This window comes from Macaca nemestrina, chromosome 3 (genome assembly GCF_043159975.1).
Source record: "Macaca nemestrina isolate mMacNem1 chromosome 3, mMacNem.hap1, whole genome shotgun sequence".
NCBI lineage: Eukaryota > Metazoa > Chordata > Mammalia > Primates > Cercopithecidae > Macaca > Macaca nemestrina.
Window position 1 is genome coordinate 19,450,504 of NC_092127.1, and position 27,051 is coordinate 19,477,554.

Here is a 27,051-nt window from a genome sequence, read left to right on the forward strand (position 1 = left end):
AATATGCTCCTGAATAACAAGTGGGTCAATAAGAGATTAAGAAGAAAATTGAAAATATCCTTGCAACAAATGGTAATGGATACACAACATGCCAAAACCTATGGGATACAGTGAGAGCAGTGGTAAGAGAGAACTTTAAAGCTATAAGCACCTATATCAAAAGAGAAGAAAAATTTCAAATAAATAGCCTAATGATTCATCCTAAAGAACTAGAAAAGCAAGAGCAAACCAAGCCCCAAATTACTCGGAAAGAAATAATAAAATTAGAGCACAAATAAATGAAACTGAAATGAAAAAAACAACACAAAAGATCAATGAAACAAAAAGCTGGCTCTGTGAAAATACAAACAAAATTGACACAATTCTAGCCAGACTCAGGAAAAAAAAAAAAAGGGAAGACCCAAATAAATAAAATTAGAGATGGAAAAGGAGACATTACAATCAATACTACAGAAATTTAAAGTATCATTAGTGGTTACTACGAGCAACAATATGCCAATAAATTGGAAAATCTGGAAGAAATAGATGAACTCCTAGATACATATAACTTACCAAGATTGAACCATAAAGAAATCCAAAATCTGAACAGATCAATAATGAATAACAAAAGCAAAGCCATAATAAAAAGTCCCCTAGCCAAGGAAAGCCCAGGACCTGAAGGCTTCACTGATGAATTCTACCAAACTTCTAAAAACCTAATACCAAATCTACTCAAACTATTCTGAAAAATAGAGAAAAGAATGCTTCCAAACTTACTCTCTGAAGCCTGTATTACCCTGATACAAAAACCAAAAACACATCAAAAAAAGAAAACTACAGACCAATATCACTGATGAATATAAATGCAAAAATCCTCAACAAAACACTAGCAAACTGAATTCAAGAACACATTAAAAGATCACTCCTCAGTGTAAAACCCAAAACTGTAAAAACTCTGGAGGACAACCTAGGCAATACCATTCTAGACATAGGCATGGGCAAAGATTTCATGATGAAGATGCCAAAAGCAATCACGACCAAACTAAAAATTGACAAATGGTATGTAATTAAACTTATGGGCTTCTGCACAGCAAAATAAACTATCAACGGAGTAAACAGACAACCTACAGAATGGGAGAAAATATTGCAGAAAACTGTGCATCTGACAAAACTCTAATATCCTGTATCTATAAAGAACTTAAATTTACAAGAAAAGAAACAACCCCACTAAAAGGTGGGCAAAAGACACAAACAGGCACTTTTCAAAAAAACACATACCTGTAGCCAACAAGTATATGAATAAAAGTCCAGTATCACTGATTATTAGAGAAATGAAAGTCAAAACCACATGAGATACTATCTCACACCAATAAGAATGGCTGTTATTAAACAGTCAAAAAATAGCAGGTGCTGGCAAGGTTGTGGAGAAATACATGCCACTTATACACTGTTAGTTGGAGTGTAAATTGGTTCAACCATTGTGGAAAGCAATATGGTGATTCCTCAAAGAGCTAAAAACAGAACTATCATTTGATCCAGCAATCCCATTATTGGGTATACACCCAAAGGACTATGGATCATTCTACCATAAAGACACATGCACACAAATGTTCACTGCAGCACCATTCACAATGGCAAAGACATGGAATCAACCTAGATTTCCATCAGTGACAGAATGGATAAAGAAAATGTGGTATGTATACATCATGTAACACTATGCAGCTACAAAAAAGAATGAGATCACGTCTTTTGCAAGGACATGGATGAAGCTGGAGGCCATTATCCTTAGTAAACTAGTACAGGAACAGAAAACCAAATACCACGTTATTACTTATAAGTGGGAGTCAAATGATGAGAACACACAGACACATAGAGGTGAACAACGGATACTGTGGCCTACTTGAGGGTGGAGGGTGGGAGGAGGGAGATTAGAAAAAATAACTAATGAGTACTAGGCCTAATACATGGGTGATGAAATAATCTTTACAACAAACCCCCATGACATGAGTTTATCTACATAACAAACCTGCACATGTACCCCTGAACTTAAAAAGAAAAGTTAAAACAATAATAATGTTAATAATAGCCATTCTGACTGATGTAAGATAGTATCTCATTGTGATATGATTTGCATCTCTCTGATTAGTGATATTGAGCATTTTCTCATGTTTGTCGCTCACTTGTATATCTTCTTTTGTGAAATGTCTTTTTATGGCCTTTGCCCACTTTTTTTCTTCTTTTTTTTTTTTTTTTGAAACGGGGTCTCTGTCACTTAGGCTGGAGTGCAGTGGCACAATCTCAGCTCACTGCAACCTGCATCTCCCAGGCTCCAGCGATCTTTCCACCTCAGCCTCCAAAGTACATGGGACCACAGGTGTGCATCACACACCTAGCTAATTTTTTGTTTTTTAGAGAGACAGGGTTTCACCATGTTACCCAGGCTCGTCTCAAACTCCTGGGCTCAAGCAGTCTGCCCACCTTGGCCACTTGGCCTCCCAAAGTGCTGGGATTACAGGTGTGAGAACTGCCACACCCAGCCTCCTTGTCTATTTTTAAATGGGGTTATTTGAATTATTTTGTTGAGTTTGAGTTCCTTGAAGATTCTGAAAATTAGTCATTCATCAGATGCATAATTTGCAAATATTTTCTCCCCTTCTATAGGTTATATTTTTACTCTGTTGATTATTTCTTTTGTTGTGCTAGAAGCTTTTAGTTAAATCTCATTTGTCTATTTTTGTTTCAGTAGCATTTGCTTTTGAGGTCTTAGTCATAAATTCTTTTCTTAAGCCAATGTCCAGAAGAGTTTTTCCTAGGTTATCTTCTAGGATTTTTATAGTTTCAGGCCTTATGTTTAGATTTTTAATGCATCTTGAGTTAAGTTTTGTATATAGTGAGAAAATATCATTTTTCTGCATATAGCTAGCCAGTTTTCCTAGCATTATTTATTGAATATGATATCCTTTCCCCATTATTTTCGTCATGTTGGTCTAATATCAATTTGGTTTAGGTATATGGCTTTACTTCTTTGTTCTGTATTCTGTTCCATTGATCTATATGTTTATTAATATTTTCATACTGGTGCCATGCTGTTTTGGTTACCATAGTCTTGTACTATAATTTGAAGTAATGTGATACCTCCAGGCTTGTTCTTTTTGCTTAGGATTGCTTTGGCTATGTGGGCTCTTTTTTTACTCTATATGAACTTTAAGATTGTTTTTTCTAATTCTGTGAAAAATGAACTTGGTAATTTTATAGGAACTGCATTGAAGCTATAAGCTGTTTGGGGTAGTATGATCATTTTTAATAACATTGATTCTTTCCATCTATGAACATGGGTTTTTTTTCACTTAATTTCTATCATTGACAATTTTTTTTCATCAGTGTTTTGTAGTTCTCCTTGAAGAGATCTTTCAACTCCTTGGTTAAATGTATTTCTATGCATTTTTCTGGCTACTATAAATGGGATTGAGTTTTTAATTTGGTTCTCAGCATCAATGTTATCGGTGTATAGAAATGTCACTGATGTTTATGCATTGATTTTGTGTCCTCATACTTTGATGAAGTCATTTATCAGGTCTAGCAGTATTTTGGAAGAGTGTTTAGGGCTTTCTTGGTAAACAGTTACATCACTAGCAAACTGAGGTGGTTTAACTTCCTCTTTTCCAATCTGGATGCCCGCTATTTCTTTTTCTTGACTGATTGCTCTGGTTAGGACTTCCAGTACTGTGTTGAATAGAAATGGTAAGAGTGAACATCATTGTCTTGCTCCAGTCCTTAGGGGGAGGGCTTTCAACTTTTTTTAATTCAGTATGATACTGTCTGTGGGTTTGTCATAGATAGCTCTTATTATTTTGAGGTATGTTCCTTTGGTGCCTAGTTTGATAGGGGATTTTAATTGTGAAGGGATATTGAATTTTATTTAATGCTTTTTCTACATCTATTGAGATGGTCATATGGTTTCTGTTTTTAATTGTTTATGTGGTGAATCACATTTATGAATTTGCATGTGTTGAACCATCCTTGCATCCCTAGAATAAAATGCACTTCATTGTGATATATTATCTTTTTTATGTGCCATTGGATTTTGTTTGCTAATATTTTGTTGAGGATTTTTTCATCTATGATCATCAGGAATACAGGCCTGTAGATTTCTTCTTTTGTTGTGCGCTTGCCTGATTTTGTTATCAGGGTGATATTGGTTTCATACAATGCATTAGGGAGAAATCCCTCCTCCTTAACTTTTTGGAATAGTTTCAGTAACATAGGTACCAGCTTTTCTTTGTACATCTGGTAGAATTTGGCTGTTAATCCATCTGGGATCCTGGGCTTTTGTTGTTGTTGGAAGGTTTTTATTACTAATTCAATTTAATTACTCTTTACTGGTCTGCTTATGATTTCTATTTCTTCCTGGTTTAACCTTGGAAGATTGTAGGTTTCCAGGAATTTATCCATTTCCTCTAATTTTTCTAGTTTGCGTGTATAGATATGCTTGAAGTAGTCTCTGATAATCTTTTGTATTTCTGTGTATCAGTTATAATGTCACCTTTATCATTTCTGATTGGGCTTATTTGAATCTTCTCTCTTTTTTCTGTTAGTCTGGCCAACAGTCTTTCCATTTTCTTTGTCCTTTCAAAGAATCAATATTTTATTTCATTAATTCTGTGTATTTTTGTGCTTATTTGAATCTTCTCTCTTTTTTCTGTTAATCTAGCCAACAGTCTTTCCATTTTCTTGGTCCTTTCAAAGAACCAACTTTTGATTTCTTTAATCCTTTGTATTTTTTGTCTCAATCTCATTTACTTCTGCCCATATCTCTGTTATTTATTTTCTTCTGCTTACTTTGGGTTTGGTTTATTTTCGTTTTTCTAGTCCCTTAAGGTGTGACAGTAAGTTGTTTATTTGAGAATTCTCTGTACGTTTTATGTAGACATTTAATGCTGTAAGCTTTCCTCTTAGCCCTGTTTGTGCTGTATCTCATAGGTTTTGGCATGCTGTGTCTCTATCTTCATTCATTTAAGAACATTTTTTGGTCTTTGTGGTAATTTTATTGTTTCCCCAAAAGCCAATCAGGAGCAAGTTGTTTGTTTCCATGTATTCATGTAATTTCAAGAGTTCCTCTTGGTATTGGTTTCTAATTTTATTTCACCATTTTACAAGAAGATGCTTGATATTATTTAGTTTTTCAATTTATTGAGACTTGCTTTATTACCAGGGATATGGAGTATTTTGGAAAATGTTACATGTGCAGATGAGAAAAATGTATATTCTGCATTTATTGGGTGGAATATTCTGTAAATGTCTGTTACGTCTGCTTGGCCTTGAGTCTAGTTTAAATCCAAAGTTTCTTTGTTGATTTTCTGCCCCAATTATATGTCTAGTGCTATTAGTGGGGGTGTTGAAGTTCCACACTAATATTGTATTGTGGTCAATCTCTTTTCTTCAGTTTATCAGTATTGTTTTATGAATCTGGGTGCTCTGATATTGGGTACATATATATTTTGGATTGTTAAATCTTCCTGTTGAACCCTTTATCATTATATCATGACCTTTTTTATTTTACTGTTGCTGATTTAAAGTCTGTTTTATCTGATATGAAAATAACTACTCCTACTTAGTTTTCATTCTTTAACTTTGAGCCTGTGTCCATACCTATTAGTTGAGTCTCTTGTGGGCAGTAAATGATTGGGTTTGCTTTTCTATACAATTTGTTGGTCTGCATCTTTCAAGTGGAGCATTTAGGCCATTTACATTCAAGGTTAATATTGATATTTCAGGGTTTGTTCCTCTCATGGTATTGTTGTCTAGTTGTTTTGTAGTCTCACTTGCATAATTGTTTTATAGAATCTGTGTGCTTTGTATTTATATGTGCTTTTATTATGGTTAGTATCATTCTTTGGTTTCCATGTTTAGAACTCCTTTGAGTATTTCTTGTAGGTCTGGTCTAGTGATAATAAATTTCATTTGTGTTTGTTTGTCTGAGAAAGACTCTACTCCTTTTTTTATGAAGCTTAGCTTGGCAGGATATCAAATTCCTGGATGGCATTTTTATTCTTTAAGAAGACTAAAAATAGGTCCCCAATCTCTTCTGGCTAGTAAAGTTTCACTGAGAAGTCTGTTGTTAGTCTGATGGGATTTCTTTTATAGGTAACTTGATGCTTCTCCCTAGCTCCTTTTAAATTATTTTTTCTTTCTCATTGACCTTGGAAAGTCTGGTGACTATATGACTTGTATAGCATCTTCCAGTTGTTTTCTGAATTTCTTGCATCTGGATATCTACATCTCTAGTAAGATCAGGGAAATTTTCTTCAATTATTGCCTCAAATATGTCTTCCAAACTTCTTACTTTTTCTTTTTCTCTGTCAGGAATGCCTATAAGTTATAGATTTGGACGTTTTACATAGTCACATGTTTCTTAAAGACTTTGTTCATTTTTTTTCTAAATTATGTTTTCTTTATTTTCCTGAGACTGAGTTTGAAAGTCTGGTCTTAAAGCTCTGAAATTGCTTCTTCTGCTTGGTCTAGTCTATTGTTAGCACTTTCAACTGTATTTTGAAAGTCCTCCAGTGAAATTTTCATTTCTATAAGATTTTTTAAAAATACATCTATCTCATTTGCTATATCCTGAATTGTTTTTCTGATTTCTTTGTGTTGGTTTTCAACTGTCTCTTGGATTTCAGTGAGCTTCTTTACAATCCACATTTTGCATTCTTGATCTGTCATTTCAGAATTTTCATTTTGGTTTGAATCTATTGCTAGAGAGTTAGTGTGGTCCTTTGAGGATGTCACAACATTCTGTTTCTACATGGCGTTGGAGTTCTTACACTGGTTCCTTCTCGTTTGGATAAGCTGTCACTTATTATTTTTGAATTTACTTTCATTTGAGTGGTATTTTTCCCCTTGAGGATTTAACTGCTGCATGTGCTGGGTAAAGTCCTTTGGCTTTGTTTCTTGTGCTTTTAGGGGGACAAAGCTCCATATAAATTCCTTGGTTATACATATCCTATAGTAGTTTTTTCAAATGCTTGTTGTTTGTAGGTTTTGGTAGTGGTAGGCTGTGTGTGTGGTCAGGTTCCCTATCACCTACAGACACAGAGAGGTGGAGGTCTCAGGAGACTCATCTCCTTCCCCATTGCTATGTACTTCTGTCAGCAGAAATTTATTGGACTGTGCTGTTCATGCTAAAGGCCAGCAAGTGGTGCTTGTAGGTAAGAGCCAACTGAGAGCTGTGCAATGATAGCAGGGAAAGCTGTGATGGGACATACAGTTCACCACCCGGCCTATAGGTGGTGGAGGCAATTGTGATGGCAGTGGAATTTACACATGGCCTTTGTTAATCGGGGAAGTTCTGTGGGGTCCCAGGTGATTGGTAGGGCATAGAGCTACCATGTGCCCTACCCCATGCTCTACTGCCAAGGCTACTGTAAGGGGCAAACCTGGGTAGGACTGGGTTGGGCAAGCCTATGACCAAGTTCTTCAAGGTGGACGCAAGTACCAACCTTGGCAGCAGCTAGAGCCAGTTCTCAGCCACTGGGACAACCCTCCAGGGAGGGACAGGAGGAAAGGTGCCTCTCCTGTGCCATAGAGTCCACTCAGAGGAAGAGGGGCAGCTCAGGGTTTTCAGCCCAGCAGATGGCCAAGAGGCCTGCCCAGCTCCCACATTCTTGACCTGGAGGGTCTTTTTCCAGGGTCCAGCCCTAGCAGCTGGCCAGATGGGTAGGCTAGTTCCACATTTTCACACCCAAATCACCAAGCCACTCCAGTTATCCCAGACAACAAGACTCCCTGAGGCAAAAACCATGGCTCTCCAGCCACACCCTTCCTGGTCCAGTCTTGCAGAGGCAGAGGCACTCAGCTCCCATACCACCACATGAACCTGTGCCACACTGTTTGTATTCTGACAGTGGGAGCTTCTCCCTGACTTGAGATCAGACCACATATTTCATCCTCAAGCCCCTGGTTGGTGTGCTCAAGTGCTGGGGAACTGGGACTAGGCCAGTTGACTTGTCCTCTGGCCCCACTGGCTCAAGCACTGGCTGAAATAGGGAGGGGTGAACTGCTTCCAGACCACCAGCAAAACACTGAGTTCAGGGAGGGAGAACAATAGCAGCTATACTGTGGGCTGTCCTGAATGAGAATAGCCAGGCAGGCAGTCTTAGGAGGGACCAGCAGACATGGGGCATGTGACTTGGATGCATCTCAGTCCCTTGGCACTGGAAGTAGAGCTTGTCTTTAGGGCACATGAGCATGCCCAGGCCCCATTCACTCCCCAGCATGGCAGAGAGCAGCAGTTGCAGCTGCTTGGAGTCAGACACAGAGCAGGGGTGCCCAGAGTCACATTTTGCTGCAGTTGCCCAGTACTCCATGCAAGTTCAAGCAGTGTCTCTGTGGTTTCCAGAGAGCTCCCACTGCCAGAAAAATTTTTAGGGGTCTTAGAACTCTCTTGTAGCTAGGATCTCAGAGGGCAGGAACACAGTGCCCCAGGGTTTCTTCACTCACCCCTTCTTTGTATCCAGGGGGCCAGTCCTTGCCTAGCAGGCAGCCCCACTTCTTCCCTCTTCAATCACAGTGTCTTCCATTTCCTCTGTATTGAATTGTAGTATTTTCTCTCAAAAGATCTTTTCCAACTATGATTTATTCAATGTTTTAGTCTGTTTTCATGCTGCTGATAAAGACATAACTGAGACTGGGAAGAAAAGGAGGTTTAATGGACTTACAGTTCCACATGGCTGGGGAGGCCTCACAATCCTGGCAGAAGGCAAGGAGGAGTAAGTCACGTCTTACATGGATGGCAACAGGTGAAGAGAGAGCTTGTTCAGGGGAACTCCCCTTTTTAAAACTATAAGATCTCATGTGACTTATTCACTACTGTGAGAACAGCAATAAAGACCTGCCCCCCATGATTCAATTACCTCTCATTGGGTCCCTCCCCCAACACATGGGAATTCAAGATGAGATTTAGGTGAAGACACAGCCAAACCCTATCATTTGATATTTTGGTTCCTGTGCATGAAAAAGGCACATCCCAGCTGCATCTGGTCTGTCACCTTGAACCAGGTCACATAATTTTTTATTGTGTATATGTACAATGTACCATACCATGGTTTTTGCGTACCAAGTTAAAAATACATGGTCCTTACCTTCCAGGTGCTCATAGCTTAGTGTGAAAAATAGATAAAAGATAAATAACATTACATTTATTTTATACATTTACCTTACCATACCATACCTTATCATACCACATAAGAAATATCATCTTAGTTTTATGGATATAAACTATAGTAGTAGTATACACATATACAAAATATGTGTATGAACCTTACCACTATATCAACAGAGTATATAGTGGTAGGATATTGGTAAGATATTAGATATTGAGGCAGGCATCAAATCTGCCTGAGGAGATAAGGGAGGTCACTCAGAGGAAGTGGTTGCCAAAACATTGAGTATGATATCACTAGCTGAACAAAGCAGGTAGACATATTTCAGAAAAAGGAATAATGTCACTATAGACACAAACTGTGTGCAACAGACTGAGGTAGACAGTGGACTGGAGGAGAAAGATGTGGATGAAGGCAGAATGCCAACAAGGGAGCTATTAAGAGTTCAAGCATGAAGGTTATAGGATTTTGCATAAGTTGTAGGAGCTACATTGTAGCAATGAATGAGAAAAGTATTGTAAAGAAAGGATTAACAAATTATATTTGGAGGAAGGAAAGAATTGAAGCAACAAGAAGAGTGAAAATAACAGATTTCAAGCCTGGAAGTTGAGGGGAAACACCTTTGGTCTAGAGTCTAGAAAGTAGGTAAGCTTTCTTGACAAAGTTTATTTTGAAATGGGTTTAACGTACATGGCTGGAGGGAAGTGGCTTGAAAATAAAAAATGATAAGTTGTTCTTTTGTATACAAACTGGCAAAAATTAGGTGGGTGGATCTGTGGTCCAGAGGAGTTAAATAGTTTGTCAGCCATTGGAATATAAAATCAGGTTCAGCCGGATATGGTATCAGGAGTCTGTAGTCCCAGCTACTTGAGAGGCTGAGGCAGGAGGGTCACTTGAGGCCAGGAGTTCCAGGTCATAGTGTGCTGATCAGACCTGCAAATAGCCACTGCTGTCAGGTCTGGACAACATAACAAGACCCCACATCTAAAAAAGAAAAAAAAATCAAGTTAATCTCATGCTTTCTCTTACAGAATCTCAATAGTAAGTCATTGTCATGAATCCACATAGGTTCTCCTATGCTATCAAGATTCCTCTAGTTTGTGAAGCTAAGGCTGGCAGGGTGGGGGCCACATCGTTTCCATCCCTAACGATTCTCAGGATTACTCTTCTCTGCTATCAGCTATGGGCATAGAGGAGGAAGACTTTTTAAATTTTCTCTGTTTCTATCACCTTCCCTGCTCTGGCAACTGCTATGTAACCATAGTTCAGTGTCAGTACCATTCACAGACATTTCAGGATATTCATTATATACTCTTGGGGTAAATCCCAAATACATTTTTATACTCCTCAGCTGGCTTGGCAGATGTACAAAGTCATTAATTTTTCCCTTCATACTCATGCATATTATTATTTCTTTTTTTTTTCTTTGAGATGGAGTTTCATTCTTGTTGCTCAGGCTGGAGTGCAATGGTGCAATCTCGGCTCACTGCAACCTCTGCTTCCTGGGCTCAAGCAATTCTCCTGCTTCAGCCTTCCAAGTAGCTGCAATCACAGGCACATGCCACCATGCCTGGCTAATTTTTTTGTATTTTTAGGAGAGATGGGGTTTCATGTTGGTCAGGCTGGTCTTGAACTCCTGACCTCAGGTGATACACCCACCTCGGCCTCCCAAAGTGCTGGGATTACAGGCATGAGCCACCGTGCCTGACTTATTATTTCATTTTAGTGCAAACCCAGGCCCTGAGAGTAACCTTTTCTTTTTGTTCTATTATGCTCCATCTTCAGCCTAGCCATTGCTGATATTATATTCTTTTTTGAACCACAGACAATTATTTGACTTCTGGATGTAATTTTTGTCTCTAAAGTTTTTCCCCTCACTCTTCCAACAGCTAAGCTGATAACCTAATGCCTGTCTTCTAGAAATGCTCTTTCCTCCGTTCTGTTTTGTCTTTATCCTGGTTCCTATTCAGGACTCTCAGTTTTACTCCCTGAGATCCAGACCTATAAGTTTCATCTTTCTCCTACCTGAGTTTCCTTGTCCTTGGTCCACAGGGTCTCCTAAAGACTGTACACTTTCCTCAATTTTGGGCCAGAATATCAAGGATTCCTCTCATGTAAGAATACATAAGAAGCTGGAAACAGAAATTGCCTCCAGAAAAAGAATCAGGAGACAAACGGAAAGAGTAGGAGATAGACTTGCTCTTTACTGAATGTAATTTGTTCTTTTTGTGTGTGCCATGTGCACAAATGAGCTAGTAAAACTATTTAAATCTAAAAATTCATAGAGAATCTTAATACCTGGTTCCGCTATCCTCTGCCATTTTCTTCCCATAATTTAAAAAAGTTATTATTAAAAATAACTTTCATATCTACAACTCTAATTGCCAAACTTCATCATGGGAATAAAAACTGAAATTGACTGATCCACACAATGTTTTAGACACCTTATCATCTAGTTAATCCTAATAGAAATAGAAAATTCAGGCTGGGCATGGTGGCTCACTTCTATAATCCCAGCACTTTGTGAGGTCAAGGTGGGCAGATCACCTGAGGTCAGGAGTTCAAGACCAACCTGGCTAACATGGCGAATCCCCATCTCTACTAGAAATAAAAAATTAGCTGGGTATGGTGTCACGTGCCTGTAATCCCTGCTACTCAGGAGGCTGAGGCGGGAGAATAGCTTGAACCCGGGACGCAGAGGCTACAGTGAGCCGAGATTGTGCCACTGCATTCCAGCCTGTGCGACAGAGTTAGACTCCATCTAAAAAGAAAAAAAAGAAAGAAAGGAAGAAATAGATAATTCAGAACCTTTGAAGGCAAGTATTATTACTTATATTTTAGAGTGCAGGGACCAAGGCTCAGACAGGTTTAGTCATTCCTCCAACGTCACACAGATAACAAGCATTGAAGATGGGACTGAAACGCAGTCTTGCATGGCATCTAAACTGCTGTTTTGCTTTGCATTTCTCCACTCATAACGACATATATAGGGTCAAGCTTCACTTCACATAAGTACCTTTTCAGAACATATCTTTCCAGACGTTTTTATACTTTTGAATATTAGCAATTTTTATCTTCCTCAAATGGTTTAAATACTTAAAACCCAATATTTACATGTTAAATTCTCTTGTTCCTCACCATAATCTCTTAAGAGTGATATTTGCCACATCAATATTTTTTCCTTTATGAAGGATTTCTCATAGTGGGAGCATCATTTTTTTTCCTTCCTCTAAACCAGGTTTCTCAAGTTCAGCACTATTGAAATTTAGGGCCAGATGAGTCTCTGTTAAGGGGGGGAGGGAGAGATCCTGTGCATCGTAGAATATTTAGCAGCATCCCTGGTCTCTACCCCACTAGTTTTCAGTAGCACAGCAGCACCCCCACCCTAAGTTGTGACAACCAAAACTGTCTCCAGGTTTTGTCAATTGTACCTTCAGAAGTGGAGTCATCCCAAATTGAGGACCGCTGCTCTAAACAAATATTGATTTTAAAAATTAGGCTTCCTAGCTGATGATTCTAGATGAAAAACAAATCAAACTCTTGGCCACCAGAATAACATGCTCCATCAGATGAAATTTTCCCAAGATAGGTATTATCTATGTTTATAAACTGAGGAAAGTGTGGTTTAAAGAAGATAAGCATCTTGTTCAAGCTCCAAAATTAATCTGTGCTGGAATGGAATTCCAACTCCAATCTGACAATCTCCAAATCCCATGATCTCCCTGCTGATTATAATATGAGGCAGGAACGCTCTATAATAGAAAGCTATTTTTTCTCATTATAAAGAAAGACCATTTTTGACAGCAACATGGCTTGACAAAATGTTACAAGAAGCTGCCATATAACAAACACATCAATCAATGTAGAACAAAAATACTTGCAAGTGTGAGAAATTTATCTCTATTCCTTGTTTTTAAATTATTTTATAATTTCTAAAATGATTTAAATAAGTTTTAGAGTTTTGATATAGAAACTATATTTTCATATGGTATTTTCCTTCTGAACTGCACTTATCACCAGATGTCTGAGAGATGGTTAATAACACCAGGTCCCTCCGAGAGGACCAGAATCCATGCATATTTTTTGGAAAGAGATTATAAACTCTTTATTCTTAGTACACAAAAAAGACAAGAAATAAAATAACAGTCAAATGTGAGGTTGGCAATTATGAGAAGTAGTTGGCCACTTTTTTCTTCGAGCTACTCATACTCAGTTGTCAGAGACTGGGAGACACCATAGAAAATTATTTCTTTCCCAATTGATACTAGAGGCAGTTTTAGAGAATGTTCTCCCTAGAGGCTAGTTGTTCCCATCAGCAGCTCCTCATTTTGGTAGTAGCCCCACGTGGCTTTTATTAACTGTTTAGAACAGCTGTCACCAGGTCTCTAATGCCTCATGTTGTTCAGAGGATTGCACGAGAGGAAGAAGTTTTCCACACTGGACCTGCAGAGGTCTTTAGGTATCAAAGCCTGCAGAGGTCTTTGTGGTGTATCAAGAAAAATTATTTCCAATGTTTCAGAGCTCTCTAGATTGCTTAAGGCAGCTAGTCTCTGTAACATCTCAGTGCGTAACACACATCACTGTTCTGTCCGCCTCCCTTATCGCTGCACAGATTTTATTCAGTCCAGAGAAAGTTCTCTGGCATGCTCTCCACTGCTCAGGGTGAGGTGATCTAGAACACATGGGTCTCTTAGCTAAAGCTAAGAGACCAGGTATTTGCTACACTTATCAATAACCCTCAATTTTTTATACATCTATTCATATAGCACCATAGTATACAGACAAATCAAGCCATAGACTATCCCAGGATACCCACACTTGTCAATGAATCATCCTTAACTCGTAACTTTACAGGGAAGAATCAATGCATGTGTGGCCTCATACGAACAAACTTCATTTTATCAGCCTGAAATCCTTGCTTGGATAGGGCCAACTCTCACTACCTGAAGGCAGCTGAACACACTAAGGCAACAAGGTCTGGCAGGACCTCAAGTAACTAAAGAACCACCTTGTAATGAAAGTCACAGACAGCCAAATTCCGGCACATAAGACAAGACAAGCCCTCCAGTTATTCTAATCATCTGTCTGATGCAGAACACACAGAGGAAGCTGAAGAAATGTGATTGTCTTGAAGGCTCAGAGAGGACTCACAATGCCAAACTCAAGTATCTGTATCAAGTTGACTCAAATTCTTATTCAAAGTAGATGTAAAATAATGTTAAAATAAATCAAATCCAACTCCTTTGGAAAACAGTTTGGCAGTTTCTCAAAATACTAAACAGGGAGTTACCATATGAACCAAAAGTTTCTTTCCTAAGTATATAGTCAAGAGAAACAAAACATATATCCACACAAAAATTCATACACAAATGTTCATAGTAACATAATTTGTAATACCCGAAATGTGAAAACAATCCACTTTGTCACTCTCTTAACTGACAAACGAATAAACAAAAAGTGATATAGCCTTATAATAGGATATTATTCAGCCACAAAGAGGAATGAAGTGTTGATATGCGCCACAACATAAATGAACCTTGAAAACATTATGCTAAGTGAAAGGAGTCAGAAGACTATACGTTGTATGATTGCCTTTATATGAAACATCCAGAATCAAATCTATGGATACAGAAAACAGGTTAGCTGTTGCCTAGGGATGAGGAAGTAGGTAAGAATAGAGGTGAGTGAGGAGTGACTGGTAATGGATATGAGGTTTCTTTTTAGGGTGACAAAATGTTCTAAATTTATTCTAGTGATGATTGTACAACTCTATGAATATATTTTAAAACATCAAATTATACAATTTAAGTTGGTGAATTGAATGTTATGAGGATTATGTCCCAATAAAGTTATGAGAAATAAATAAGAGCAAAGCAAATAAACAAAGTACAACACTCTGATTGAGTCCAAATGCAAAAAGACAGTAAACTCTGAAACTTTGTAGGACATTAATTCTATTGGCCACTTTGGAGTAAATATCAACAGCAACCTTGACAAACAAAGGAGAAAAACTATGAATTCCTTTAACCTTTTCTGATTTACAGCTTTTAAAAGTACAAAAAGGAGTTTGATTATGATCCCTGTTGTACTTTCACCATATTGAAAAGAACATATATTTGATCTAAATAAGATAAAATCAGTGTTCTCATAAGGTTTGTAAATGAATGAAATGTTTATTTTTACCTAAATTACTTTTCAATTGCTACACTAACATCTAGCATATATGCTCACAACAGCTGCAGTAGTTATAACATAAAAGTTCATGGCTCACATAACATGTTTTTCAGAAAAGCATGCAATTCTTAGATTAAAAAAGTCTTTTTCATGTACTCGCTGAAAGACCAGAAATATTGTGAAATTAGTAATCTATCCATTATTCATGTAGTCTGAAAATATATAAACTTAAATACATAATCTCAGATTCTCTCATTCTGAAACACATTGTCAAAAATAAAAATATTGGCCAGGCATGGTTGCTCACGCCTGTAGTCCCAGCACTTTGGGAGGCCGAGGTGGGCGGATCATGAGGTCAGGAGTTCAAGACCAGCCTGACCAACATGGTGAAACCCTGTCTTTACTAAAAATACAAAAAATTAGCTAGGCATAGTGATGTGCGCCTGTAACCCCAGCCACCCAGGAGGCTGAGGCAAAAGAATCGCTTGAACCTGGGAGGTGGATGTTGCAGTGAGTCAAGATCATGCTACTGCACTCCAGCCTAGGCGACAGAGTGAGAATCTGTCTCAATATATACATACATACACACACATACATACATACATACATACCTTCACTTAAGCCTTCAAGGAAATTTGCACATAATGGACCTATAAAATTAATATGAAGCCTTGTTCACTGCCTGTAAAAATAATTCCAAACTTACTACAACATATAAAATCTATCATGATGAAGCTGTTCTTTCCAGCAGCAGCTTCCCACAGCCCATCCAAATGCTTCCATTCCAAATTAAGGTCTTTCAATCCCCTGTACCTCTATAAAAGCCACTTTATCTGCCTGGAGGATCATTCCCTTGTCCACTTGGAACATTCTTCAACATCCTTCATCAAAGAATCTGTCTTAAGTTATCCCTTACTATCTGGTTCATCCCTATCCACAAGGCCAAGCACTATTTAATACACTCTCCTCTGCAAACCTATAGCACTGTGCGTGCTGTTACACCATAGCACACATAGCTCATTCTATAATGGTTTTCATGTGTCTTTTCCCTATTGGTCAGAGAGCTTTGTATTCAGAGATTACATGCCACTCATCTTTGCACTTGGGGAACCTGGCAAGGGACTTGCAATATAGTAGATGCTTCAACACTATCTAATGACTGCTCAATGAAATAAAAGTACTGTGAGATAGCCAGGGTTTAAGTAGGTGTTGAAAACTATTTAAAACTTTTTAAAAATTTGAAGCAAAAGATACAATTCTTGCTTTCCAATGTATTGAATTGGTGAAACTTGCTTCCTTGGAAAAGCTCTTTATTCTACTATTTGGTAACTACTTACTGAACAGCAACCACATGCCAAGTCTTATGGTGGAGGCAGAAAGAATATCATGAGAGATCTCCCCCGAGCTTCCAAGTCACTGTATGGTTTGGAAAAATCATGCAAACCTCATCGACAAAAATCATACAAGAGAGGAGGCAATCATTCCTGTATGCAATTCCAATAGATTGTGTGCCTGGGAACAGAGAATTGCAGACAGTGCAAAGGCCAGCATATATGAACAAATATTTCAATTCTGACTATCTACTTTTACACAGATGTTATAGTTTGCATTTACATAGGAATTTGATACTGTAAATTCTGTAACACATTATGATATAATCTCATTAGCCAAGGCATTTTCTTGGGTCATGGTGGGTGACAATGGGGTTCAAGTAAAAGGTGCTGCTGGCGAGCTGCTTTGGATGACGCCTAAAAATCTGCCAAACAGAGGATAGCCTGAAGCACACACAACAGCATGACTGTTGACTCATTCAATTCACATTATTTTAAATCCTTGATCCATGAATAATGATACTGGAGACAAAAGAACCTTCAAAAGTTCTACAGATGCACCAAATATCTTCATATTAGATGAAGTGGTAAATCTTATATAGTAATTTCAGGTGCTTAAAGGCAGTCAAGAATATATCTTGGGAGTTTCAAAATGTATTAGAACTTCCTCTCACTGTGAATTCTAGGTATCAACCTAATTGTCATCAAAAGTCTCACTGAACCATCCTTAGAGCAGTGCTCAAAAGGAGGCCATGTGCTATTGCTTATGAAACGTCCTTAAGAGAGTTACAAAAGTGACTTTATCAGGAAAAAGAAAACAAAATGTTCTTAAGAGAGGGTTTGCAGTCTGAAGTCATCTGGTTCCCTTTTTAACAAAATCCAGTCCTCATTTTGAAGACGATTTACCTGATAGCAGTAAAAATGTTCCAGATGGTCAGGTGGTTTTCAATAGAAAGATTCTTAATTTGCCACTAAAGTAAGATTGGGTTAAATCAGAATCTAGATTAGTCATATTATCTATGAAAACTCAAACAACTGAGTCTCCAAAGTTTTAAAAGTATTCATGGTTGTTGCCTTAAAAAACCTGTTGATTCTCATTCAATGGTTCAAGTGAAGACTAAAATATTTTGAAATGATAGTTAAGTTTCATTTTTTAAAGATGCTTGTTTTATGTACTTCAGATAATGATATTTCATTCTGTTTCAGACAAAATCAGTAAACTCAAGATAAACAGAAACTAAAGAGGATGTACCAACTAAATGTGGTTCTCTTAGATTCTGAAGGCATTAATTCAACAAGTATAATAAAATTTGTTTCTATGTTTAAATGATATTGACTTTTCATTAAATAACGTTTTCCAGATTCAATACATTTTATTACAAATATACACTCTGAAGACTATGACCAACTTTTATTTTAAAACAGAAAAACCCGAGAGGATGTGGAGAAATAGGATATACCTAATATAAATGACAAGTTAATGGGTGCAGCACACCAACATGGCACATGTGTACATATGTAATGAACCTGCACATTGTGCACATGTACCCTAGAACCTAAAGTATAATAATAAAAAAAAAAAAACAGAAAAACCCATGTATATGTGTTTCAATGAAAACATGACCTCAAGTATTTCAGGTGCTATATATGATAATAAGCTTACTACAGTAGAAGGTAAGGTGGCCTCTTTAACGATTGATATTTATCAGCATAATAATTTGTGTTTAAGTAGAGGTGTTCTAATATGAAAATGAGCACATTGCAAACTAAATGGCCTAGTTTTGCGTCATCTTGTGCTGGTGTGGTATTTGTTAAGTGAATAGTCTTTCATTTTAAGTTTAAACTTTAATTCATTGAGCTACCCCATTCCCCTGCAAGGGATATGAATTAAGATTTAAATAGCAGCCTATTTCAACATTCATTGCAATGTAGTCACTCAAGAGATCAAACACATACAACTTCATACCTTTTTTTTTTTTTTTTTTTTTGAGACAGGTTCTCACTCTGTCACTCAGGCTGGAGTGTAGTGTCACAGCCTCAGCTCACTGCAACCTCCGCCTCCCGGATTCAAGGAATTCTCCAGCTTTGGCCTCCTGAGTAGCTGGGACTATAGGCACCTACCACCATGCCTGGCTAATTTTTGTATTTTTAGTAGAGACGGGTTTTCACCATGTTGGTCAGGCTGGTCTCAAACTCCTGACCTCAAGTGATCTGCCTGCCTTGGCCTTTCAAAGTGCTGGGATTACAGGGGTGAGCGACCACACCCGGCCAACTTCATACTCTTTTAAGTGAAGGAAATAGTCTAGGCTATACCCTTGAGAAAATGTATAAGAGACTGAAGATTTAAGTAAAAACAAACAAAAAACGTGTTGAGAGAAAATAATAAAATACTGCCAAAAGAAAAAGTAGGAAAATGTAGACATCTGTCATTCAAGTCTTTTTGGTAAACAGAAGACTGAACCCTGGATTTTCTTCATACAGCTTTGTTCTGTTCATTTGAATATCGTCCAGAGAACATATAAGGCAATGAATGTGGCTGCTTCCACCACAATGGTTCTGAATGGCCTGACACTGGAGGCATCCAAAAGAAATGATTTTGGCACACAGGGTGAATTTTTTCAGGTATTTCTTAGCCTGGAAGCTGTCCTTTTCCTGCCAAAAATCCAACCCTATCTGTAACAACCTCTTACTGCTAGTGTAAAGAAAAGGTTAGACAAAGCTAAGAGAGATTTTAGAGAGCACAGCCATAGCTGGTAACTGGCAGTGCAGATGGCATTTTCAGAGTCTGCACTGAGGAACAAACCTTTAGTAACCAATTAGGAACCTGGGGAGTTAAAGCTATAAAGTGTGATTGATAAAAACTTATGTAATAATTAACAGCAGGGTATTGCATACAGAGAAAATAAAAACACCCTGTGTTAGGATAAATGTCCTAAGAGAAAAATGTAAGACACAGAAGAGTAATATCGGATCCTGGGGCTGGACCCTGCACACCAGGGCCCCAGTCTCAGAGAACCCATATGCCCTGCCTGGCACAGCAGCAGTGAAATTGTTCACCTTCAAGAATCTACAGAGGGCATTTGGGGGGGATGACAGTTAGAAGCATTCCCCTGTGTTCCCAGTAAACTCACACCTCCTCAGAGGTATGTGTGGATTAACACGTAACCATCATAAGAGAGAGAATGTGCACTAAAATGACTCACGTTGAGTTTTCCACTAATTTGAAGACAGCAAGAAAGGCGAGCGTGGATATTTAGTTTCATTTAGAGAAAAATAAATATATATGTATATGTTTTTTAGACTCAACTAATTTTGTATAGTACAACTCATAGCAAATGTGTATATAGCTAATTGTTTAATAAACTAGTAATTGTGTAATACTTTTCTGTTAGTACATGTTTAATTCTCCCGAACCTATACTTTTCTGTTGTCTTTGAAAATATCAGGTCTGTAAACCCAGTACTTTGGAAGGCCGAGGTGGGAGAATCGCTTGAGCACAGGAGTTTGAGAATAGAATGGACGGCATGGAAAAACCCTGTCTCTACAAAAAATACAAAAATTAGTTGGGCATGGTGGTGCACACCTGTGGTTCCAGTTACTTGGGAGGCCAAGGTTGGAGGATCACTTGAGCATAGGATATGGAGGTTGCAGTCAGCAGAGATCATGCCACTGCGCTCCAGCCTGGGCAACAGAGCAAGAACCTGTCTCAAAAAAATTTAAAAAAAAATTCAGAAGCCCCTTTGAAATCATTTTAGAGGATTAACTGAACAAAAGCCAACGCAGCAGGCACTCCTATCACAGACACGCGGCATACCTTAAGAAAGGTGCCCAGGTAAGCTCCCCACTGTGTGATTCATGCCACAGGAAGATCCTTGCAGAGGTCTTGATGTGTTTGTTTTCCACCTAAACTTGACTCAATATACACCACACACTTCTTTTCATTCATCCCCTTAAGGTCTGAAATATTTTAGACATTTATATTTCCTTCATACTTTAAAATCATATACCACCATCAGGATCTTAAAGTGGAAGTTACTTACTGTTGCTATAAAAAATAATAATATTCACATAATATTCGCTATAGATCTGACTTCCCTTGGGCTTTTTATAACTTCTTTTAGAAAAAGAATGGAAGTCAGTATGAATTCCTGCTTCCAACAGGAGTCCAGGCCTCGTTGCCAATTCTATGAATCCCAAGTATCTGTATTTACAATAGTCGAAAATAATAAAAACTTGCTGTCTACCTATTTTTTAAACCTAAACTGCAAAACTATTATATTGCTGCAGTTAAATGGTGCTTCATGTTATAACTGAATTTCTCTAGGTGCTTCTAGCCCGGAATAAGAAGAACTTCAGTGGACTCACGATTCGAGTGATTGTTAGTTAAGTCTTCTTTGTGTGTGTTCTGTACTTGATCCTCCCGCAGGATGGCCCCCTCTAGCTTTCAGATATGTGTGCTGTGTTCCTTTGGTTTGGATGTCCTGGCCAGATACTTGTAACTATAGGTTGCTGCAAAAGTAATTGCGGTTTTTGCTATGAATGGCAAAAACTACAATAACCTTTGTACCAACCTAATAAATGCAAGGGCTGAGGTAGTAGGTGGGATTTGACTCCAGGGGTGGGGCTTGGACACGGAACAGATTGAGGACTAGCTAAAACAGGGTCTGCGCAAAGCAGCTTTCGATCAGATATGTCCAACAGTGTGCCATGTCAATTTACTGTTGCCATGGCAACACCCCATGGTTCTCACCTCTTTCTGAGGCAATGACCCAATGACCCAAAGGTGCTACCCCTTCCCTAGAAATTTCTGCATAAACCACTCCTTAATCTGCATGCAATTAAGAGTGTATATAAATATGACTGTAAAACTGCCCTGAGTTGATAGTGTCTGCCTAAAGGGTAACCCTGCCCTGCAAGAGCAGCCATAGAACCCACTGCTAGAGCTGTAGCACTGCCTCTGAAGTAAAGCTTTTTCTTCCACCTCTGTCTTGTCCTTGAATTCTTTCCTGGGCAAAACCAAGTACACTCATGAGCTAAATTCCACTTTGGGGCTCACCTGCCTGCATCCGGGCCTAAAAAGTATTTGTCATCTCTGGGTTAAGACTAAGATACAGTGCAGGTTTGATGGTTACAGCAAGTGAAGACAAATTTTCAATCATAATCCTTATCTAATTGTGTTTGAGGATAGGACTAACTTCCATTTATGAGTCAACTATTTTACATCAGGAAACTGTAAGTAATCACTTTTTTTGTGTTTTAAGAATCGTGGATTCACTTAAGGCACATCAAACTTCATTTGTGATGCACCTTTGCTATAATGGTAACATTAAATCAGTCATTGTCAAAGAGCTTGTTAATGTGGAATGGGTTGATTATGTTAATGAAGTTACAGACTACAAAATTCCTAATCAACTTAAGTATCCTTTTTCTTCTGGAAATATACCTTTTTATCTCCTTTAATACTTATCTACTACCATTTCTATGCACTAAGCATTTTATACATATTATCCCATTTAGTCCTCACAACAACTCCTTAAACTGACTCTGTCATTATCCCTGTGTCATTAGTAGAGGCAAGGGAAATGTGAATGCTTTGCCAAGATCAGCCAGCTAACGTGGGGAGCTGGCTTCCAAACTAGGCAGTCTGGCTCCAGAATCCACATCCTTAGCTCTTAACCTTCACATTTCCTCTCTATGCTGCCTCTTTGACTCACAATTAAATGAAGAGCAACCCTCAAAACTTCGCTGCTTCTCACGCCTGTAATCCCAGCACTTTGGGAGGCCGAGGCGGGCGGATCATGAGGTCAGGACATGAAGACCATCCTGGCTAACACGGTGAAACCCCATCTCTACTAAAAATACAAAAAATTAGCAGGGCGTGGTGGCGGGCGCCTGTAGTCCCAGCTACTCAGGAGGCTGAGGCAGGAGAATGGCGTAAACCCGGGAAGCGCAGCTTAAAGTGAGCTGAGATGGCCCCACTGCACTCCAGCCTGGGGGACAAAGGGAGACTCCCTCTCAAAGAAAAAAAAAAAAACAAAATTTCGCTACTTCACTTTCTGTTGTTAAAAAATTCTGCTTCCCTTCAAAGGAAACAGAAAACTACAGGAGGAAACGAGAAATTTGTTAGCACAAAAGATATAACAAGATGAAGCTGACACATCAGGAAGTCATTGATCTCAGCCGGGCCCACTAAAATCACATGGACTATTGTTCTTGATGTCTCTCTGTGTCTCTCTTCCCAAGCTTACATAAGACCAGGATTGATGACAGTGACATAGAGCAGTGGTTCTCAACCAGGCACAATTTTTGTCCCCTCACCCCCACCCCTGGGAATATTTGGCAATGTCCAGAAGCTTTTTGAGTGTCACAAATGAGGGAATCTATTGGTTAGAGGCCAGGAATGCTGCTAAACATCCCACAGTGGACAAGATAGCTTCCCAAAATGAAGAAGCATCCAGTCCAAAATGTCAGTAGCACCACTGTTGATAAACCCTGATTTAGGGTATTCCATCTTCACAAATATTCATGTAAGCAGCAATGTCTATCTTTGGCCTTGTGGCTTCAGTTGATTGGATATAAAGCATAGTATTAATGAGCTATAATAGCTCATCCATCCTTCATTCTCCCAGCCGCTTTATGTGTCTTTATGTGATTATGGTGGATGACATGACTTTGAAACTTCGGAAATTCCCGAAGAAAATTTTTAAAAAATCTGCTGTAATTGTCACCTAATTATCAAATTATCTAAGAAGGAACCCTTTGACAAGGAAATGCTGTCAAATTAAGGGAAAAACAAATTCCATTTATCCCTTGTCATTTAGAAAGGCAAAGAGATTTAGCAGCCATCAGAGTTGTACAATTTTCACATTCACCCATCAATGCCTAAGGGGGAAAAAAAAAGAGCTTCAGGGAATGATTTTGACTCATACTGTTATGCTGGAGCAGTTACTGACAGGGAAGGTATGAAAACAAATCATATCCCTCAACTGAAAGAAGATTACAAAGACGTTTGCCTCTACAGAAACAGATTTGTGTAAAAAGTTATTTCTGCAAAATACAACATGTAGAAATGTCCTTGATGACAAAAACAAATTTTCAGAGATTTCTCATTTTTTGTATTATTTGCAAGTACAAAAGGAGTCAGAAATGAAAGTAAATCAAAACGATTTCTTTGAAGTGCTATAGTTCATATGCAAAATGCTGCTACTAAAACACCAGCAGTACAATAGGTGCATAATTGTTCTATACTGAATCTACCTAACAGCCAGTGTATCACCAACTCACATTTTTGTACAAAGGCATGAATTCTCTAGGGCTGGAGTTTCAAATGAAGAAAACTGACACCCATGAGAAGAAGCCTCCTTTATTTTTATGTTATAACCAGTGGTGCTACCAGCACCATCCTCAAAGCGCAGCTATGAATATCACCTCCCATGCAATGTGTGCACATTTCTAGGTTAGTGGGTTGAGGGTCTATGTATAACATAGGCAGAGTATAATCTATATTATGCTTAGTCAACAATATTTCCTTTACGGAAGAAACAATGCTTCCCAGAATCTCAACTAACAAGTCACAAGGTCATTTTTCATACTTCAGAGGTAGATAAGAATACAGAAAAATGAGCAAAACAGCCCATAGTGAAGATATGACCCTAAAATATATAAAGTATTTTTTTCCACAGAAGAGTAAGAAATAATAAAGCCTTCTACAGAGAGGGATTTTGTTACAGTTATTAACATACATGAAATGTATAGAAAAGTTGTCTTCAAAAGGCAAAAATCCTCAGATCTTGTACCGTAAATTTAGGAAGTCACAAATATACAGAATGGGAAACATAACCATCTCATTTTCTCATCATTAAGGGGAAAATGAAAACCACTACTCTATGTAAATTTAGAAATTCACATCATTTATGGATTATCTACTTGACTCATTTTCAAACTGTTAGGTCTTTATACATATAATTTCCTATCTGAAGATATTCTCAGACTTGTCTATCATTTATTTAAACATACTTATCAAAAGTGTCTTCCTCTTTTAATCTGTCAATTTCTAATAGCCTAATGAATTTAAAGAATATGTTCCTCCTGGCTGTTTTGTTCTGCTGGCTACCACACGTAGTATACTTCATTTTTTGTATGGTCAGTAATTGTTTATAGGGAGCTACTCATTTTCCTGAAAAATTATTTGTGGGAATTCTCTGAGATGATGATGAAGTTGTACTACTCCAGATAAGGTTTGCCTACACCTGCACCACGAAATTTTACACTCTAGTATTTCACTGAATCTAAGATGTCGTTGATCCTCAGGTACATTTTGATGTTAAAATGTAGGGGCAGGGAGGATTAAATGCATGATAGAATCAATGAAATAAAATAAATGTATGATTTGGGATTTTATGAACAATCCAAAATATACATCTTTGGATACCAAATCCATGCTGGCTTACAGTTACAAGTCTTCAGTTGAATTTCCTATCCCACTCCCTCTCTTTAAAGCATCAAGACGAAATTCCTATAATCTCTTTAAGGTAGGGTAGGTAGAAAGGGAGATTTTCCTCTTGTTCCTCACAGAATGAGGCAAATGCCATTTGAGTTCAGCTTTCTGGAGTTCTCCTATCAAACTCTTCAACTTAGGAGAACTCTGGTCTTTGTCTTTTGAGGGAATTCTGTTCTTTTGATCCCATACTCTACTAACTTAGAAAAATCAAGGTTTTGGCAAGTCCCCTTATGGCAAAAACAACTCTATTGCTATGCTTATCTCCCTGGGTTTCTGTCTTCAATTAGACTTTGGCCCTAAAATTTTGTATTATCTTGTCATCTCTGCCATGCTTTTAAGGAAATGTATTTGTATTTTTTTCATTCTTTCAGCAAACTGCCTAGCCACTATATTACTGGACAGATACAATTCTACTGAAATAACTACAATCCAACTTTGGTATTATTTCTTATAAGAAAACTGAGCTGCAATTCAAGATGGTAGTTGACAGAGCAGGAGAACCGTCATCTTGGACAAACACCACCACTTTAAGTTATAGCTCCCTTTCTAGTCTCATGCATTACAAGGATATCACTTCTCTTCTAACTACAAGCAGCCAGAAAGAACAGACAGTAAAACACAGATAAGACAGCTCGGGCACAGAGGGAGGTGGGGAAAGTCTCTTGAGTAAGTGCCAAACTTCACCCTCATACAATGGACCCCAGCAAAACAGTGGGCCTTAATAAGCACATTCCTTTCCTTTCAGGTGCACTGAAATAGGGAAGCTAAAAGCAGACTCAGGGGTATGCCTGCAGCTGCAGAAAAGTGTATGGGAACAGACACACAACTCCCTCTCCCAAAGAAGCACAACAAAGGGACACAGAAGCAGTCCAAGCCTATGATAAACTCTCCCACCCTGCAGCCTTAAAAACTCTGTCTGTAAAAGAGTGTGCCTCTGACCTACCTTGGCAAGAAGCTCCTCAGGTTTGTTTTCTCCAAAATAAACCTGTCTTGACTGGCAAGCCACCTTTCGTGTTTCTTTCCTCTTTCTTTAATTCTTACTGTAGTAATACATGCAGTTGCCTCCTGACTTTCTTGAGAAAATTCTAAAGTTACAGTAAAGGAATATAAAAAAGTAAATTATGACAGTAAAGAAAACAGGTGGCCGCATCCACAGGCTGGAGATTTTTACACACTTCTGGAAGATGGGGTAGAATGAAGAGTATTCATTGATTTTTTTTTAATTTTGAAAGTTGCCAAAAAAGCAGATTTTAAGTGTTCTCACCACAAAAAACAAATGAAAGTATGTGAGGTAATGCTTATGCGTATTAGCTCAATTTAGCCATTTTACAATGTATACATTATATTGTATACATGTATTTAAAAGTGTACATATTTCAAAGCAGTATGTGTCCATGAAAAATAAATACAATTTTTATTGCTCAATTAACATTAATAAAATAAAACAAAAACAAACAAATGAGTGGGGGAAAAGATCTGAAGGTCTCAGATCAAATATATGTGAAAGGGAGTTGCATAGAGGTGGTAGCTGATTTTCCTGGTGCAACCACTGATCAGCTGTGAGCATAAAGTTAGACTGAAAACAGGTGAAGTAATTGAAATTATGTCCTCAGAGCAATTGTACCAGTTCTTACCTGTTCTTACCCATGGTTTCTCTCTCTCTCTCTCTCTCTCTCTCTCTCTCTCTCTCTCTGTCTCTCACACACACACACACACACACACACACACACACACACACACTTCCTTCTACATCCCAGGTAAAAGAACAATTGATGTTAAAAATGAACATTTTCCTGGGAAAAACTAGATGTTGCTAGTACAAAGTGCTGATGACCAAAAGAAAGCATTTCAAGTCCTACAACTTTATAGCTGGCTTCCCACCTGCTCAACCTGAAGAAAACCTTGCCAG

The 27,051-nt window shown here is 38.1% G+C and overlaps 1 long non-coding RNA gene across 9 annotated transcripts in view; it reads right to left on the reverse strand.

Annotated features, from left to right (window-relative positions):
* Positions 1-6,798: 6,798 nt before the first annotated feature.
* The window catches only part of LOC105466685 (uncharacterized), a 114,032-nt gene continuing 93,779 nt past the window's right edge, over positions 6,799-27,051 (reverse strand). For 4 of the 9 annotated variants that reach the window (XR_011620823.1, XR_011620817.1, XR_011620815.1 and 1 more), the window contains one exon: positions 6,800-10,121. This is a non-coding gene — a long non-coding RNA (uncharacterized lncRNA). Of the gene's footprint in view, positions 10,122-26,085; positions 26,228-27,051 lie in introns of all 9 variants that reach the window. The other 5 variants (XR_011620821.1, XR_011620820.1, XR_011620818.1 and 2 more) reach the window with 2 other exon arrangements.